This window comes from Thalassophryne amazonica, chromosome 15 (assembly GCF_902500255.1).
Source record: "Thalassophryne amazonica chromosome 15, fThaAma1.1, whole genome shotgun sequence".
Lineage (NCBI taxonomy): Eukaryota > Metazoa > Chordata > Actinopteri > Batrachoidiformes > Batrachoididae > Thalassophryne > Thalassophryne amazonica.
The window spans coordinates 30,456,482-30,475,547 of record NC_047117.1 but is presented as its reverse complement, the minus strand read 5'-3'; the positions used below and the strand labels follow the sequence as shown (position 1 = coordinate 30,475,547).

Below are 19,066 nucleotides of genomic sequence, written 5' to 3'. Positions count from 1 at the left end.
CGAATCCATCGTGACGCGCGCCGCTCGGCTTTTCATGACAAAATCTCTTGTTATAAGTGAAATCTGCCGGAAAATGGTTGATGTCCAGCTCTTGTGATAACCAGAGAAATGGCACACGATGGTCACGGATCCAGACAGCCATCCTTTTAAAAATGAAATGGTCGTTCAGCCTGTCGATGACGGCTTCGGAGCGCGGCGCGCCCCACAGCCGCTGGGGGCCGTCTTTAAAGTGACAGTAACACTCCTTATTCTCTACCAAGCCTGTAACATTTTCACCGAAAGCCAGATAAATTTTTCTAATGGTTTCCAGCTGCCAGTCTCTAACAGTTTCTGAAAAAAATTCTGATGGGAAAAAAGCCCAAATCATTCCACCATTTCCTGACAATGAAAATCCGACGAGGAGCTGGACCACTCCTCACTCAAAGCCTGCTCACAGGCGAATGACGCAACCGACAGGTGTGGAAAAACTCACGCATGCGCATGAGGGTTCAAGCTTGTCTGACGCAATCACACGTGATTCAAATCCATATGGTTTTTGAAAAAAATAATAAGGTCGGATACTTTTCTAATAGACCTCATATATCTTATATATTATATTCCAATTCTAAGGTGGAACTATGCTAGTATACTAAGGTATATTTAAATAATAGAAGAGTATAAAAGAGTAGAGTAGAACCACTTAGGTGCCTGGTCTTGAGAACCAGGGATGGTAGGTTGAAAAGCTTTTTTTATCCTTTTTTATCCATGTTTACACTCAGGTACTGCCCAAATTTGCTGTTTCCACTATTAAAGCGACGTGTACAGCTATGACAGTCGGCCACGGAACAATGTGAACATGGCATCTTGCTTTAATATTGTTTAAAAATGCTAGTTTAACTTCAACAGCAAGTGTTTGCTGATAAAGCTGGTTTTGCTTATTAACTGAGACTATTTTGCTGTGGCTGTTGCCAGTAGGAAGTGATACATGGCTCCCATCAAATGTCTGCAAAAAAGAAACACAAAAGAAAAACCTTTACCAGTATTTCCAAAATCATAGCTAACGGAGATCACTGTAGGATCAGGCTGGATGGCTGCAACCTACTGCTAACACTAGCTTATCTGCCAGTGTTAGCAATAGCTCATTCACGTCTTTATTTGATGCAATGTCCAGGAAAGAACATAAAGACAAGCAAGTGGCTCTGTTGCCAACTTTGCTATCTAATCAACTCTAAACTGGCTTTCTGTTATCACCAGGCTTTAGGATTCTGGCATCACATGAAAACAGGCAGGAGGCACAGGACCACAACACTGGATACATTATGCCGCCTCCAACAATGTGAGGATGAAATAGTTTGAGGTTACAAAGACAGAGCCAGGACTTATGAAAAATGTGCTGGCACTGATGAATTATTTCTGGTCCCTTGCCCACTTGCAGTGATGATGTACAGCATCTAGTCTCTTTAAACAGGTGGCTGGCAATTGTCTGCAGTGGACAGGGCTTTAGATTTGTAGATAACTGTCCCTTTCTCTGAAGCCAAAGTGACTTGTTGATGAAGGACAGCTTTCAGCCTACTGTGAAAGGCACAACCATGCTATCCAGGAATACAGATAGACTTAAAACAGTTTGACACCGGGAACAATGAAGGTCATTAGAATGTTAGCCAGGGTCAGTCTTAGTGTGGGTTTGGAGTCCATTAGGTCAGTTAGAAAACTAAAACAGGAAGAACCCTTAAAGTGATGTTTCAGGATTTCAGATACTGTCATTTGTGATACTGAGTCCATATCCTTCCATCACTGTGAAATTTACAATTTGCAACCTGATTTCTACTTATACTTCTGACAGTTGTAAACATTAGTTATAAACATTTCAAAAACTATTTATTTATTTATTTAGTTCTATTAACATCAGATAACTGTCTACTAAATCACTGGTCATCAGGAAGGACAAAATCCTCAAAGCTAGTGCTTAAAACCTTGAGGCAAAAAGTATGAATAAATATATATATATATTTTTTTTTTCCAATAAATCACCACAGAGGTTCACACAAACGCAACAAAGATCATGGACTTTTATATCTAAAATGTAGCATGAAAGTACAGTTGTATGCAAACGTTTGGCCAACCCCTGATGATTTTCATGATTTTCCTTTATAAATCCTTGGTTGTCTGGATCAGAAATTTCAGTTAAATATATCATATAGCAGACAAACAGTGATTTTTGATAAGTGAAAAGAAGTTTATAGGATTTACAGAAAGTGTGCAATAATTCTTAAAAAAAAATTAGGCAGGTGCATAAATTTGGGCATCCCAACAGAAAAGAATACATCAATATTTAGTAGATCCTCCCCAAATTTATGCACCTGCCCAATTCTGTTTAAATAATTGCTGCACACTTTCTGTAAATACTAGAAACTTCATTTCACTTCTCAAATATCTACAAAGTTATCATGACCAACTGACAACATGGCAGAGGTTATGTAGTCGCCTTTCTGTCTGTCTGCGTACATGATAACTCAAAATGGAAATTTCAGCAAAATTTGGTGAGAAAGCTCCTTGGGTCAAGAAATTGTTGATTAACCCTCAAGCGACCAAGCTATTTTTGTGACTAATATGACCAAGTGGGCTCAATTATGACCCCATTGACTTTATATTGGAATACGTCTGTATAAATGATTGTTTTAAGGTTTTTCATATTTAGTACACTCCCTAATATACAATTCCAATGAAGTTGGGATGTTGTGTAAAATGTAAATAAAAACAGAATGCAATGATTTGCAAATCCTCTTTAACCTATATTCAATTGAATACACCACAAAGACAAGATATTTGATGTTCAAACTGATAAACTTTATTGTTTTTGTGCAAATTTTGTGCTCATTTTGAAATGGATGCCTGCAACACGTTTCAAAAAAGCTGGGACAGTGGTATGTTTACCACTGTGTTACATCACTTTTCCTGCTAACAACACTTAATAAGTGTTTGGGAACTTACACAACATCCCAACTTCATTGGAATTGGGGTTGTAGTTTTGAGCCTTGGTTTCTGAGTAATTCCAGGACTGTCTGTAATTTATTGTTCATTTTGTGATCTTTTTTAAACCTTTACAGTGAGTATTGAAGGCGTATCATACTATAAAAGCAACCTTCTGCTTATTATGGATGTAGGCTCCACTTCAGTATGGCTGTTATGTGACCTCAGTGAGGCTTTTGTAACTGCTGATCACTGCATAGACAGACCAGAAAACTATTTTGGTATTTGCAGTTTGGGTCTCTCATGTTTGAAATTATACACATCTCAATGATAACTTTGTGACTTTATACAATAATGCCATATTTAAACATTCTGCAGACAAACAAAGTAGGGGAAACTGATGGGGCACAGTGGATCAGAAATGTTGTTTTGTGGCAGCATAAACACATATGCATAGGTTTAGGTCATTCTATTGTGGATTTAATACAGCAAGTTATTGTTTATAAGGTTGTGCTATTTATGTCTCTCCAAGTATTTACAGGTGTTTAAAATCGATTTTAAAATTTTTGATTCACTGTGATACTAATTCACGGGGCATAGTGAATCAACTTAGAATATAATGAAAAAACACATGATTGTAAAGATTTCTTCAAAATTAATAAATATATGCTGATGCATATACAAACTATAATCCAACAAACCAGCTGTGTAATGTGTGAGTGTCTTATATAGTGATATAAGTCCTTTAGAAACTATTATAAATACAACTGTCATAATTTCTGTTAAAACGTGAAAACAGTTTATATAAACAAATTATAGAAATAATTCATGGAAAATAAATGTATAAGCTTCAACAAGTAATATTTGTCATCCACTTGATACAGGGGCTTAGTAAATCACTTTCTACACTGATTCACTGTGCCCGGATTCACTGTGACCCGGGTGCATGTGACACACATGAGTCATGTTATCAAATATCTGATAATCTGGAGAAGACATAACACATGCTCATCAGGTGGACAGGGTAGTCTTTTAACTAATAATTTTTTGGCCACCTTCCCTCTGTTGTGAGAAATATATACAAAGACACTGACATTCACAAAATTTACTTTAGATAGGAAAAAACTGACTTCACTTGCCACTTAGTTTTACCCTTAATGTATCAAAATACAAAACACTAATTTATAAGGGGGATGACTTTATGCATAAAAATATAGCATAACTGCTGCAAATATATATGGAGTTTTGCAGATATAGCTACTGATTCACTGTGCCCAAATTCATTATGCCCCGGGTGCATGTGACACACATGAGTCATGTTATCAAATAGCTGATAGTCTGGAGAAGACATAACACATGCTCATCAGCAGTGGTGGGCACAGTTCCGATAATCCGATAACAGATAATTATCGAAGATAATGTTTTCATTATCGTATTATCTTTTTAGATAACTTTAAAAACCATTATCGGACCAATTATCTTCCGATTAACTTTTGTCTGATAACTTTTAGACTGATAAACAAAGCTTAACAGCAACAAGCATTTCTAAAATTTAAAATCAGTTCAGCATCTTAGCATGTTATTTATAAATCAAAACCATAAGTCAGCATGACTTTATTTTTCAAGACCTCCGCCTGACCGGAGTGTTGTAATTGATAGAGAGCTGGCTTTATGGCTGCTCTCAGGGTGCCTCTGTGTTGGGAGCTCTATAGCAAACAAGAGCTTCCAGCAGGGGCAGAATGTTCAAAGACAAAAGTGTGGTCTCAGTGTGTGGGTCCGTTGTTACTTTTAATATTAGTAGAAGTTATTGTGGCATTAAAACTTAAACTCGTTTTACTAGTAGTTGCAATATTGGAATTTATCTGTTATCGGTTATCTGTAACTTCCGATACATTTTTGGGTGGTTTATTGTTTTATCTTTATCGAAAATAACTTTGTAGTTATCTGATTATCTGTTATCCAAGTAAATTTTTTGGTTATCTATGCCCACCACTGCTCATCAGTTGGATGGGGTAGTCTTCTAACTAATAATTTTTTGGGCCAACTTTCCTCTGTTGTGAGAAATAAATACAAATACACTGACATCCACAAAATTTACTTTTGATAGGAAAAAAACTGACTTCACTTGCCACTTCGTTTTATTCTTAATGTATCCAAAAACAAAACACTAATTTATAAGGGGGGATGTCTGTATGCATAAAAATATGCAGCCCAGTCTCACATTTTTTTTCGTGTTCCCGTGACGAAATGAATCAAATTTTTGTGACAAAGCTTTTTTAACTCACTATTCCCAACTACAGCCCGACCGATATATTGATCGGCCGATATTATATATAAGCCCTTTTCAAAGTACTCACTATCGGCTGAAATTTTGCCGATAGAACGCCGATAATTTCTCATAAACAGATCAGTTACTGAAATAATGTTTGTGTCGGCAATGTAAAATGTCCTTGCACCGTTTGTCCAGTAGATGGAGCTCTGACTCCATTCAACTGAGATCTGCTTACACCCCTGCTTAAATGTGTTCATCACCAGCCCTCGTAGTTCGCCGTCACACTGCACTGATCGGCTGACAAAAGCATACGAGTAAGTTTATAAGGATGTTATTTGTAATAACTTTGCAATTACATTCACCCCACATTTCTTCCATTTCAGTTCAACTCAGTTTGATTAACTCAGTTTATGTAGTAATGTGTCAAATGTGCTTAATTGCGTCGGTCATGCTTTTTATTAAGCCCACGTTGTGTAGACCTTATGTCTAGCATGAAAAACTTTTGTTTACTGCTAAGAGGTTGAAACATTCAGATTCACTGGTTGTTCAGAAGGGTTCTGGGAATTACTGCCGTTCGCCATTAAACCTCTGGGGCCGACGCCGTTGTATACGACGGCTGGGACCAAGCTTTACTAATTTGTAAATAACTTTTTAATGATATGAGATAGAAACTTACTCTTTTTTTTTTTTGCTGAAAAGTTAACTCTGCGGACTTTCGATCCACCATCGGCCATCTTGGTACTCCTCATAGAAGATGTGTGATGACGTGCGCAATATGAGTGTCCAATCGGAATTGGTTCTCTGTCACATGGTTTTCCAAAATCCAATCGTAGGGCAGATTTACCTCACGTGATATGGCAAAGATCGTTTTCAGGAGTAATATCTTACTAGTTGGCCCGTTTGAAGAGCCCCCTAACTGCTCCAATTACATTTTTGCATTTTTTGAACTTGAAGATTCTTCTCTGTTATAAAGTTAATCAATACGAGGGCAAAGCTTCAGCTTTTAGCGCATACCTTTTTTTGTTAAGGGTCCAAAAAAGAATTATTTAAAAATAATAATAATAATAATAATAATATCAGCTGATTTATCGGCTATCGGCAAATCAGCTGATTTATCAATTATCTGCATTTTATTCATCCAAATATCGTTATCGGCATCGGCCTCAAAAAATCCATATCGATCGTGCTCTATTCCTAACCCTAATCCCACCCCCAACCCTAACCTTAACCATAACCTAATCTTACTCCTTCCCCCCACCCTAACCATAACCGCCCCTGAACCCCCGCTTCACTTTTAATTTCATGCAGCCGTCACGGAATGAATGAGAAGGAATTTGTGCTGCCGTGATGAAAATGAGGCGCTTTTCGTCACAATCTCATGAACCAATAGATTAATGTATATTTCGTGCTGCTGAAGCACGACTTGCCATGAGACCAGGTTGAAATATGGCATAACTGCTGCAAATATATATGTATTTTTGCAGATATTGTTACTGATTCACTGTGCCCCGTGATTCACTATGCCCTCGGTTTCCCTATACCACAGGGATCTGTTCTCGGACCTTTTGTACGGTTAGAGTGGGGACTAAATTATCTAAACTGTTGTATGGCTGGGGGGCCTGGCTGCCTTTTTGTTTCTGTCTTTTGTTTTTCCTTCCAGGTGGCTTGCATGTGGGACTGAGTGGCTGTGTAGCTGAGTTTATCAGGACCTCACCCTGATCACCTGAGGCTGATCACCTGCGGCTCGTCAGGACTCACAGCTGTGGTGCATCTACATGGATTGGAATATGGTGGCATTTAAGACTGGAGTACACAGTGTGTATTTGCCAGAGACTCGACCTTGTGACCAGACGGGTGAGATCGTCGTCTCAAGAGCCATCTCATCATCAGTGGATGCAGAGAAAGTCCAGGTTTGATGCATGGTCTGTGAAAGAGGAGGGGGTGAGGTCTCACGCTCGTCAGCACACTTCCTGAGGTACGTTAGATTTTGTGACTAACATTTATACAGTCAGTAAATGTGGTGTCCCTCACACCTTTATTATATTGAGCTGTATGTTGGTCGTTTAAATCAGCTTCCACTGCAGTGGAGTTTTGTGAACTGGATGTTCCATGCCTGCAGGGTGGGAAGCTGATTAGTAACCAAGCCAGGAAGTGTTTGCTGTTTGTGCACCTTTGAGCGTTCTCTCTGTGTGTTGAGTGTGGACTCACATAATGATTCCTTCTTTCACAGACTCGGTTTGTCGCGGCCACCTGGGGGGTGTCGGCGGGGTCCTTGGGTCCGAATTGGTTCTGGCTCCGGACCGTTAGCGCTGCTGGGAGCGCACCGCAAAACCACCACGCCAGACCGCGCACTTTTATATTTATCACAGCACTGTTATGTTCATTAAATTCTGTTATCCTTTGTACCGTGCTCTGCTTATTTTATACTGGGTCCTTCAAACGCTGGTCGGTTCTCCGGGCTGCGTCCGACACATAACATAAACACCTTATTAAGTATAGAACCAAAGAACGGTGGTCAAAAACCCACAACAATTAACAGATATGACATCAGACAGGGACGAGGGATGACGATAGCAATTATGTGGACACTTGAGAAGCTGGGTGAGGAGTTGTTCTTGGATCAAGACTAAGATCCAGGCTTTCAGTGACTTACCATGGACCTCTGTTACCCTGCAAAGGTCCTGGCTCTACACAGGCATCTCTCAATTTCAAAGTTCAAGGACCCAGTGACAAAAACCCCACTGCTGAGAACATCCAAACAATGACTCCATCTGTGTTTTTACCTCCTGCCCAGTACTGGATGAACCTACTTGCATCCATTTTTCCTCCCCATTTTGTTGAAGGGGTTATATTATATAACCAGTAGATTAAGCTCATACTTCGAAATCTTGGAAATCTTGTTGTTGTAATGACAATGATAATAAAGCTATCCATCCATCCATCCATTCATCAATCAATCAATCAATTTTATTTATATAGCGCCAAATCACAACAAACAGTTGCCCCAAGGCGCTTTACATTGTAAGGCAAGGCCATACAATAATTACGGAAAAACCCCAACGGTCAAAACGACCCCCTGTGAGCAAGCACTTGGCGACAGTGGGAAGGAAAAACTCCCTTTTAACAGGAAGAAACCTCCAGCAGAACCAGGCTCAGGGAGGGGCAGTCTTCTGCTGGGACTGGTTGGGGCTGAGGGAGAGAACCAGGAAAAAGACATGCTGTGGAGGGGAGCAGAGATCAATCACTAATGATTAAATGCAGAGTGGTGCATACAGAGCAAAAAGAGAAAGAAACACTCAGTGCATCATGGGAACCCCCCAGCAGTCTAAGTCCATAGCAGCATAACTAGGGGATGGTTCAGGGTCACCTGATCCAGCCCTAACTATAAGCTTTAGCAAAAAGGAAAGTTTTAAGCCTAATCTTAAAAGTAGAGAGGGTGTCTGTCTCCCTGATCTGAATTGGGAGCTGGTTCCACAGGAGAGGAGCCTGAAAGCTGAAGGCTCTGCCTCCCATTCTACTCTTACAAACCCTAGGAACTACAAGTAAGCCTGCAGTCTGAGAGCGAAGCGCTCTATTGGGGTGATATGGTACTATGAGGTCCCTAAGATAAGATGGGACCTGATTATTCAAAACCTTATAAGTAAGAAGAAGAATTTTAAATTCTATTCTAGAATTAACAGGAAGCCAATGAAGAGAGGCCAATATGGGTGAGATATGCTCTCTCCTTCTAGTCCCTGTCAGTACTCTAGCTGCAGCATTTTGAATTAACTGAAGGCTTTTCAGGGAACTTTTAGGACAACCTGATAATAATGAATTACAATAGTCCAGCCTAGAGGAAATAAATGCATGAATTAGTTTTTCAGCATCACTCTGAGACAAGACCTTTCTAATTTTAGAGATATTGCGCAAATGCAAAAAAGCAGTACTACATATTTGTTTAATATGCGCATTGAATGACATATCCTGATCAAAAATGACTCCAAGATTTCTCACAGTATTACTAGAGGTCAGGGTAATGCCATCCAGAGTAAGGATCTGGTTAGACACCGTGTTTCTAATATTTGTGGGGCCAAGTACAATAACTTCAGTTTTATCTGAGTTTAAAAGCAGGAAATTAGAGGTCATCCATGTCTTTATGTCTGTAAGACAATCCTGCAGTTTAGCTAATTGGTGTGTGTCCTCTGGCTTCATGGATAGATAAAGCTGGGTATCATTTGGAAGCACTTCATTACTTGTCGAGGGTAGAGGTAACCGAGTTTGAGGATATCAAGTCTGGATACAGAATAGATTTTTATTTTGATGAGAATCCATACTTTGACAACAAAGCACTGTCCAAAGAGTTTCATTTGAATGAGAGTGGGGATCCAGCCTCCAAATCCACTGAAATCAAATGGAAAGCCGGAAAGGACCTGACAAAGCGCACAGGTCAAACGCCAAACAAAGCTGGCATGAAGAGGCAGCACGAGGAGCCCGAGAGCTTCTTCACCTGGTTCACTGATCACTCAGATGCAGGAGCTGATGAGCTGGGAGAGGTGATAAAGGATGACATCTGGCCCAACCCGCTGCAGTACTTTTCATCCATCCATCCATCCATACTTAGTTCCAGAATGAAACAATTTTTGTAATTTTGCCTCTGTATACCATCACAGATGAGTTGAAATAAAATCTCAACATTTCTTTCTTATAAAAATATGGATACTGAGAGAATATTTTAGTACGAATATTTTAGTACGCTTAAGAAAAACCTGGAACTAGAATTTTTTTTTTTAAATAAACTGTGTAAAACAACAAAACACAGTAGTTCTACTATAATGACAGTTATGATTGTTTTTCTACTATCAATATGTGAGTAGGGCCTCACCTAACAATTATTTTCATAATTGATTAATTGATCTATTATTTTCTCAATTAATCAATTAATTGTTACATCTAGAAAATTATTGGTTGTTAATAGGGTTTTGAAAAGGAATAGTTTGCACCATCTGTCATGCTTAGTTCTCATTATGGGACGTATTTGACCTTTACGTTGGAGACCAGGCATTCCACATGGTCTAAACTATTCCATTTATTAATCATTTTAATTCAGCCAATAATTTGCATCACTTTTTACCGAAATTGGAGCAACTTTAACTTTTGACCTGTGTTCAACCTGAAACTGACCTTTATCACCATTTTTGCTGTTTTTACCCCATAACTCCATAACATTCAGTCATAGTTTGTCCAAACTATACCCTTTTGGAATTGTTATGAGCACACAAATAAAGTGATATAGTTTTGAAAATGATTTGAGTATTTTTAAATTTTAACATCTGTGGTCTCCCTGCATCAATAAAACAATCAGATTCTGTGGAGACTTTCAAGTCCAGACTTAAGATGCACTTATTTTCCCTTTCATATGGCTAGCATACTGGTACAGTTTTGTTTTACGCTTTTTACTCTTTTAATTCATGTTATTAGTAATTTGAGCTGGCCGCGGCCTCAACTTGACCTAAATTCTGGGTCTTTTAGTGAAGCTTAGGGCTAGCGGCTGGTGATCACCTTAGTATTTCTTCTGTTTTTCTTGTTGATTAATGCTGGCAAATTCTCAGTATTTTTGTCTTTCTGATGCCTGATTCTGTTTTTTCTGTTTAAGGTGCAGCTCCATCCAGAGATGGGAGTTGTATTTGTGTTGGCGACCCTGCTGTCCTGTGCGCCAACAGCAATTCTTGTATATTTGTCCGTGAATTGTTCTGTGAATTGTTTCTGTAATTTATGTTTGTAGCATGGCCCAAGCAGAGGGTCACCCCTTTGAGTCTGGTCTGCTTGAGGTTTCTTCCTCAGAGGGAGTTTTTTTCCTTACCACTGCTGTTCTGGGGGTTGGTAAGGTTAGACCTTACCTGTGTGAAGCGCCTTGAGGCAACTCTGTTGTGATTTGGCGCTATCTAAAGGAAAATAAATTGAAATTGAATTGAACCTGTGTAAATCTTCATTGACCCCTACCTGGCCATAACTACCACCCTGGGATGGCTATCATATATTTTTGTGTAGGTCATGGCATACTGAAACTGGATTCTAAATGTTGTTTAGTCCCTTACGTGATACAGTTTAACAGGGGCGGCTTGTTCATAAGGGCGATTTGGGTGATGCACTGCCGAACGGGAAAACGAGGGATTTCTTTTTTTTCTGTCTGAGTCTACCCATGTTACAGTGGTTATCAGTGTTCCAGCCCTTTGATTTGCCTCAGAATGTCATTATCCAGTCAGGTCCCACTTATTCTGGCACAATTTCAATCAGGTTGAAAATTGCTCCACCACATCCCTTCCAGACTCTCATGTAAAATCAATATTTTTCACAAAACAGAGTTTTCAATGCAATCTTTATGGGTTCCAGGTGTGCACAGAATGTTACGTGTTTACATCATACCTATCTGTGAAAGCCGTGGCTGTGGCATTCATCAGTGCTACGTTCAAAATCCCTGAGAATACTGTGGGCTGCGGCCTTATCTGTATCTAAAGTCTAGGTCTTTTAGTGAAGCTTAGGGCTAGTGGCCGGCAATCACCTTAGTATTTCTTCTGGATTTTTTGTTGCTTAATACTTTGACAAATTATACTGTATTTGTTGTCTGTCTGTCGCTTGATTCTGTTTTTTCTCTCTGTTTGAGTTGCGGCTCTATCAAGAGATGGGAGTGGATGTCTACTTCTGCAGGCCTCCCGTCCTGTGCACCAGCATGAACTACCAAACTTTCCTGTATATTCGTATTGCCAATGTGTGGGTAGCATGGCCCAAGCAGAGGGTCACCCCTTTGAGTCGGGTCTGCTTGAGGTTTCTTCCTCAAATCTTTAGAGGGAGTTTTTCCTTACCACTGTGGCCTGTGTGCTTGCTCTTTGGGTTGGTAAGATTAGACCTTACTTGTTTGAAGTGCCTTGAGGCAACTTTGTTGTGATTTGGTGCTATATAAAGGAAATAAACAGAATTGAATTGAAATAGAGAAGCTCAGAGCCTCAGACTCTGAACTTAATAAATGGATTCACCCACCAGATAGGCGGGGTGGGGTGGGGGGGAGGTCACTCTGCTGGATGTTTCTGCCGGTGAGGGTGCTACCCCCCAACGGTCAAAACGACCCCCTGTGAGCAAGCACTTGGCGACAGTGGGAAGGAAAAAACTCCCTTTTAACAGGAAGAAACCTCCAGCAGAACCAGGCTCAGGGAGGGGCAGTCTTCTGCTGAGACTGGTTGGGGCTGAGGGAGAGAACCAGGAAAAAGACATGCTGTGGAGGGGAGCAGAGATCAGTCACTAAGAGCGAAGCGCTCTATTGGGGTGATATGGTACTATGAGGTCCCTAAGATAAGATGGGACCTGATTATTCAAAACCTTATAAGTAAGAAGAAGAATTTTAAATTGTATTCTAGAATTAACAGGAAGCCAATGAAGAGAGGCCAATATGGGTGAGATATGCTCTCTCCTTCTAGTCCCCGTCAGTACTCTAGCTGCAGCATTTTGAATTAACTGAAGGCTTTTCAGGGAACTTTTAGGACAACCTGATAATAATGAATTACAATAGTCCAGCCTAGAGGAAATAAATGCATGAATTAGTTTTTCACAAAGATTTTACTTAACTCAGATGAGCCAACTATCAAAATGTATTTTGTTTTATTCAAATACATTTGGTTTATTTGTGTTAAATCAACTAAACGCAACATGATAATTGAAGCATTTTGCATGATAATGCACAGGCTGCAGCCGTGTCGGTCTGGGCAAACCTTGATCCTGCCAGACGTCAGACGTGAAGTAGAGGGGGCCCTGATTAGTACGTGGCTGGGAGACGTAGGGACACCAGGAGCTGTGATCATATTTCTCCAAGTAGAACTGGAGTTGTGTCAAGAAAGGCATCCAGTGTAAAACCTGTGCCAAATAGTAATGCTGATCTTTCTTGGATCTGCTGTGGTGACCCTGAACAACCGGGGGCAGCTGAAAGTAAAACAATATCATCTAAAAAATATAATATATAATATAAAACATATAATGCACAGAAGCAGTCAGGTATTTCTTAAGTGATCTTCCCATTTGCAAAGAACCAATTAAGTCACTCATTCTCAATGTAGGAGTTCAGTATTTTTATGTTGTTTTTTTTTTTGGCACAGTGCATTGTGATCATAGTGCAGATGGTAGAACATGTTGCTCTGAAACTAGAAAGTTGGTGGTTCAATCCCCAAGTATTCCTGTGCTATTTTAGATCAGGTGCATAGCTTTGCATTACTTTAGGATCAGATTATGTGCCATGCTAATAACAAAGTACAGTTAGACAACAAACAAGGGCCCAGCGTGTCTCTTACACAAGACGCCATCATGTTCAAGTCCCAACACCACTATGAAATGGCATATTCTGTGTTGGATCTTCAATTTTACCCTGAGTACTCTCTGAATATTCAAAGGGCATCCGGCATAAAAGTTGTGCCTATTCAACATGCAGATCCACCTTGGATTTGCTGTGGCGAACCCGAGTGTAAAACAAGAGAACAGCCGACAGGACTTACTTTTACTCTCTGAATATTCAGTTTTTGTTGTTAAATTTGTTAGCATGAAAACTGCAACTTGAAATAACTGAAAATAGTATTTTTAGTTTTTGCTACAATTTAAAGATACTCTGCAATTGTACCATGGGAATGATGATGCTAATAAAGTGCAGATACAGTAGGTAGGGTAAGCAGCATCAATAAGGATGTCATCATCTTCTTTAGGATAGAATTTCCTCATAAAGAAAAGAGCTCATTGCCTGGTGGAAAGCTAACCTTTGACACTCATGACTGTGATGTTCACCCAAATGACTGACCTTTGCAAAACCTTTGCAGAATCTGACTACACTGGCACAATCCCAGTATTGTCCCGTCGCCTTTGGGTGAAGTAGTAGGGTGAAGGGAAAGTTTTGGGATTGAGCCATTGTGTCCCAAGCTTGGTCAAAATTGGGTTGAAAAACAAATTCCTTGACCTTTGTCAAAATGAACCCTTTAACTGCAATTCTGGGGTTGACCTTCACCTCCACGCCAAATTTGGTAGAAATTGGTCAAACAATTTGACACACATGACCTAGACCCGAGTTACTCACCTTTGGCATATTTGTGCCTTGTTTGGTGTGAATCAGAGCAAAAATTTTTAATTTTGAACATTGGCACCAAACTTTAGCAAACCTGACCCTACTTGAGCAGTTTAGGAACCCACTTGCATGCGGTTACCAAGTTTGGTTGAAAACACATTTAACAAAATAATAATTTTTGACCCTTGACCCATACAGTCTTAACCTTTGCTAAAAACAATCCATTTAAGAGCAATTTCTGGGTCAACCTTCATCCACATACCAAGCTTGGTGAAAATTTGCCAAAGGACAGGCAGACAAATGTTACTCAAGTTTTATGACATTTAAAACAAGCTTCACATGCTTAAGTTATTATTGTTAACATTGTCTTCATCTGTGATTTTCTTTCTTCTTCTAGGCCTCAACAGTGAAGAACTGCCTTCAATCATTCACTGCAGTTTTTACCGTCAGCCAGCTACATCGCCGTCTCCCTGTAATATAATTTCCAACAATTTCTGCCAACAGCAATTTCTACTATGTTTGTTACATTGTTTATCACTGCAACAGACATGACTTTATTGTTTATGCATTATAGCACTTTGTGGGCTAAACCCATTCGGCCATGTCCTGTGCTTTGTATGACTTTCCATTCAGCTGCTGTTGAGAACTCTGACCTCTGTAGCGCAGCATGTGTATTTAAAAGGAAACAAGGTGGGTCTTTTTATTACAATTCCATGTATGATTATCAGCCTAGTCACCATTTTAACAATTAATTTTGTATTTCCATAGATGTGGCATACACAGTCATCATATTGTTAGTTCTTACAGTTAGTAGAAAGTAGGGGTGATAAAGTTTTCTGACAACAGGGACCATTTGTCTGAGCTGAATATTTCAAAAACTCCAGTGATTATTCATTTCTGAAGAATTAAACTAGATTTCAAAATAAAAGCTGAAAGCTAGTGTAATTATCATTGAAAATGTAAATATTTGCTGCATAATCTACAACTTCAGCACGATTTCTTTATTCACAAAGACATAATTTTATTTTTTATTTTTTAAAATTTTTTAGGTTGGTAGCTCATACTCTACTTGAAGTTGTACAAAATGCCGCTAAGATGTGCAGTGGGCATGCGCTTGAATGAAGTGATGTATATTTATATTTTGAGAGAAAATTTATGTGATTGACAAGGAGAAAACACACACAAAGTGTGTTGTTCAGATTAAGCTGGGGCAACAGTTCCACGGTGTACTTTATTTCTAAAGTAGCATTGGGATAAATGAGTGCAAACCAGCTGAGATGTTTAGGGGATAACCTCCTCTATTATTGTTGGATTGTTTTACACATTTGTACTGTGGTGGGGAATTGAGTGTGTGTGTGGATCTGAATGTTTTCACATTTCGCGGATGTGGGTTATGTACGGCATTTCAGCATTCTGTGGACGGACATGGAGTCATGTTGCTTCAATGTAGACAAGGTGTGACGTTGTAGACAGTATGAGTGCTGAGTGCAATGTGCATTTACACTTAAAAGTGCAACAATTTCTTTTCTTTAATACACTCAAACACGGATTATAATTAATCCCAACAGAAATGTGCTTCTGCTTGAATTACTCAGAAGCTAATGAAACTGTTTTCATGACACTTGGTGTAACATTGAATAAAAAGCATTATGTTTGGGTGGATCTGGATAAAGGCAAAAATGGTTAGCTTAGACTGATTTCACCACATCTGGCAACCAATAACTGACCTCCATGAGGAGGGTTCAGATATTTGCAATGTGAACACTAATAACGAATAGTGTTAGCATTTCAGGCTAACACTTTGCCTTGAGTGGTAGATTCTTCAACAAGCTACTGCTAGCTTGTCAATATATATGGTCATATTTGACACAGCCTGTTTTTTACCCATAAAGCTGACATTAGTTGGCTACCCAGCAAACAGTTAACACCTGGAGTTTTTTAAGCATGGCTTTTACACACTATAAATTGATCCGTTAAGGGAACTGGATCATCCTGCTGTCAGATTTAATAACTGTTTGTGGTTTATATGCTGTTCCTCTGGACTGATGCAGCAGGTGCTTAATATCGGCCGTTCAGTTAACAAAGCAGGTACCTCAGTGAGATCAAGAGTTACACAACCAGTTTGTAGACTAGGGTTTGATTCCCAGTCATGCTACCTGTCTGTGTCTTGGACAAGACACTTAATTTGCAATGTGTTAGTCCACTCAGCTGTAAATGGGCACCAACCTTAGCTGGGAAAGTAACCTGCAATGGACTGATGTCCCTTTCAGGGGTGTCACAGAGGCTCAACTGCTTCATGGTGTTGTGTGTTGGGGGGTGTGGCTGGATGTTTTGGTGTTCTTTTCTTTTCTTTGCTCTTCAGGTGGCATGGAAACTGATTTGTTTGTGGAGAAGGTGCTGGCTGAAGAATCCTCACCCTCATCAACATCATGTGAAGCACCTGTGACTGGTGCTCACATGCAACCTTAAAGACTTTCAGCTGAAGCAGATAATTGGATGGCGTTCTGCATTTAAGGCATGTGTGATTCAAGCAGAACTGCCGGGAACTTGACCTTGTGATGTTCGTTTGTGAGACGCTGAGGACCGCGCCTGGGGTTAACATATCGAGCCCGTGAAGCAAGGAAGGGTGAGGACACATGCTGTCAGCACACAGTAAAGGTGATTAAGTGTTCGACTAATTGTTGATAGTAACTTGGTGTTTTGTTACGCAGTATACTGGAATTGTGATGAGAATTGTGCAGTTTGCTTCTCACTGCTGTGGCGTGCAGGATAAGTGATCCTCCACTTGTTGTGAGAAGCTGCTCATTTGCATAAAGTTAAAAAATACAGACCTGAATGTGTTGCTGATAGCATGTGTCTTTTGAAAGATATTGTTGTAACTGCTGACTTACCTCACCTCTTCTTTGCTTCACAGAGAGTCAGTTTGTTGTGTCCACCTGGGGGGTGTTTGTCTGGTGGTAGTGGGTCCAGGAACGCCGGGCTTCTATCCTTTTGGGCGCTTAAGAGCGTGCCAACAGTCACTCCACCAGAAGGACGTTGTTTCAGTTTTGTACACATTATTATGCACAGGAGAAAAATAAATTGTTTCTGTTGTTGGAACCGCTTTCTGGTTATTTTTAGCACTGAGTTCTGTCTGACGCAGGTCCGCTCCTCAACTCGCGTCGACACATAACACATGGTCCATAATTTGGGGATAAGCACCCACACCAATGGACCTCTTCTTCTTAGGTAATCATTCAAAGGGCTTTTGGTAATAAATCAAATCATCAGCACAGACACACAAGTTTTGTAGCAGTGCAAAATGTTTGTATGTGTGTTATTTTGAAGTTGATGTAATGCCACAATAGCCAATTGGCATATTTACATCTGATGGAGGCTTAACACTACACATTTTATAGAATTACACTGTTTCCGCCATTACTTTTGCACTTAAAGCACTTTTTAAATGTTAGCAGTACAATCATAAACCTACCATTTTTTTTTAATAAGATTTTGACATTTGTATGTTTCATGACTAGTCGTTGCAGATTTTGCTCTGATAATTCCCTGCTCTTATTTCTTCTGGTTATGATTGGTAAAAAGAGTGAACTGTGTTGAGCAATAGCATCCAACAGCTCCGCCAAACAATAAAATTGGTATTTTAAAAGCTTGGATAAAAGCTTGGATTATAGGGCAGTGCAGTCTCATTTAAACCCTGCGTGATATCGTGGGATGTGACCACTTATGGGGACAGCCACTCCCGAGTCGCATTGCGCAATATATACACAGCGTAACTTCACATGTGAAAATGGTGTACTGTTTTGTTTTTGGCTGCAATCATAGAAGCAGTTGTGAAAAGTCCAGAGTTTTTTTTTTTTTTCCCCCAGTGGAGAAGGGAAGACGAGGCAAATGGAAGATGTGTCTGTAAATGTTAGCCTACACAGCTAATCAGAGTAGCTGCCTTCTCTCGCCTGAAAAACCGCCTCAACATGTTTGAGCTCCGGGTCATAAACAAACCACAACACATGTCCACTTTCCACCTCATTGTTACTTTTTCTTTGTATTTTCACTTTGTTTGCGTGTAATTTGCCCAAAATCTCAGAGAAAGTGCTGTGTTTCTGGCCCCGGAAATAGAGAAATTACATCATATGCATCATATTTTAGCCCTTTAGCGCCCGCCCTCAAACGAGACTGTGCTTCCCAGTTATATGCAAAAATCAAAAGTAACAGATACAGTACTTTGATACTAGCACTTATTGGCGTCATATTTATTATGATTATTGGTAGTGGTAGAAGTAGTGGTGGTATGGTAGTAGTATTGAGGTCTAATATATAACATTTTATAGAAAATTGTATATTTTACTGATGAATGCTGGAAAACAGCACAAAAAGTTGACAAATTGGTATGAACTGTAGGTACACTTTTGTAAACACTTTGGTAAGTGCTACCAAATCAGAGTATTTTAACTGCTACCATTTAATTTCAGAAATCAGGCAAGTTTCTAAAAATTATTTTTGGGTGCAGAGTGAACAGCCAACAACATCATTCAACCAAAATCAGCAATCAACATAACTATGCACTCTCACCATGACCTGAGCTGTATCAACACAAAATGTATTTCCTCTTACATGGCGAACACCATGGGATCACGGGACGAGAGACATCAAATGAAAAATATCTGTACATCTTGTTTCCTTTTGAATATGCACTGACGCATCGGGGATGATTTTGCTTCAAAGTACTTGACTCAGTTATACCAGCATCCCATGTAGGAATTATGCAGACTGTAAGTTGC

The 19,066-nt window shown here is 39.6% G+C and overlaps 1 protein-coding gene across 1 annotated transcript in view; it reads left to right on the top strand.

Annotated features, from left to right (window-relative positions):
* LOC117526435 (uncharacterized protein C4orf54-like) overlaps positions 1-15,314 on the top strand; it is a 64,097-nt gene extending 48,783 nt beyond the window's left edge. The window contains exon 2 of the mRNA XM_034188508.1: positions 14,689-15,314. The gene's annotated coding sequence lies outside the window, so the exon portion shown is untranslated. The remainder of the gene's footprint in view (positions 1-14,688) is intronic.
* Positions 15,315-19,066: the final 3,752 nt, after the last annotated feature.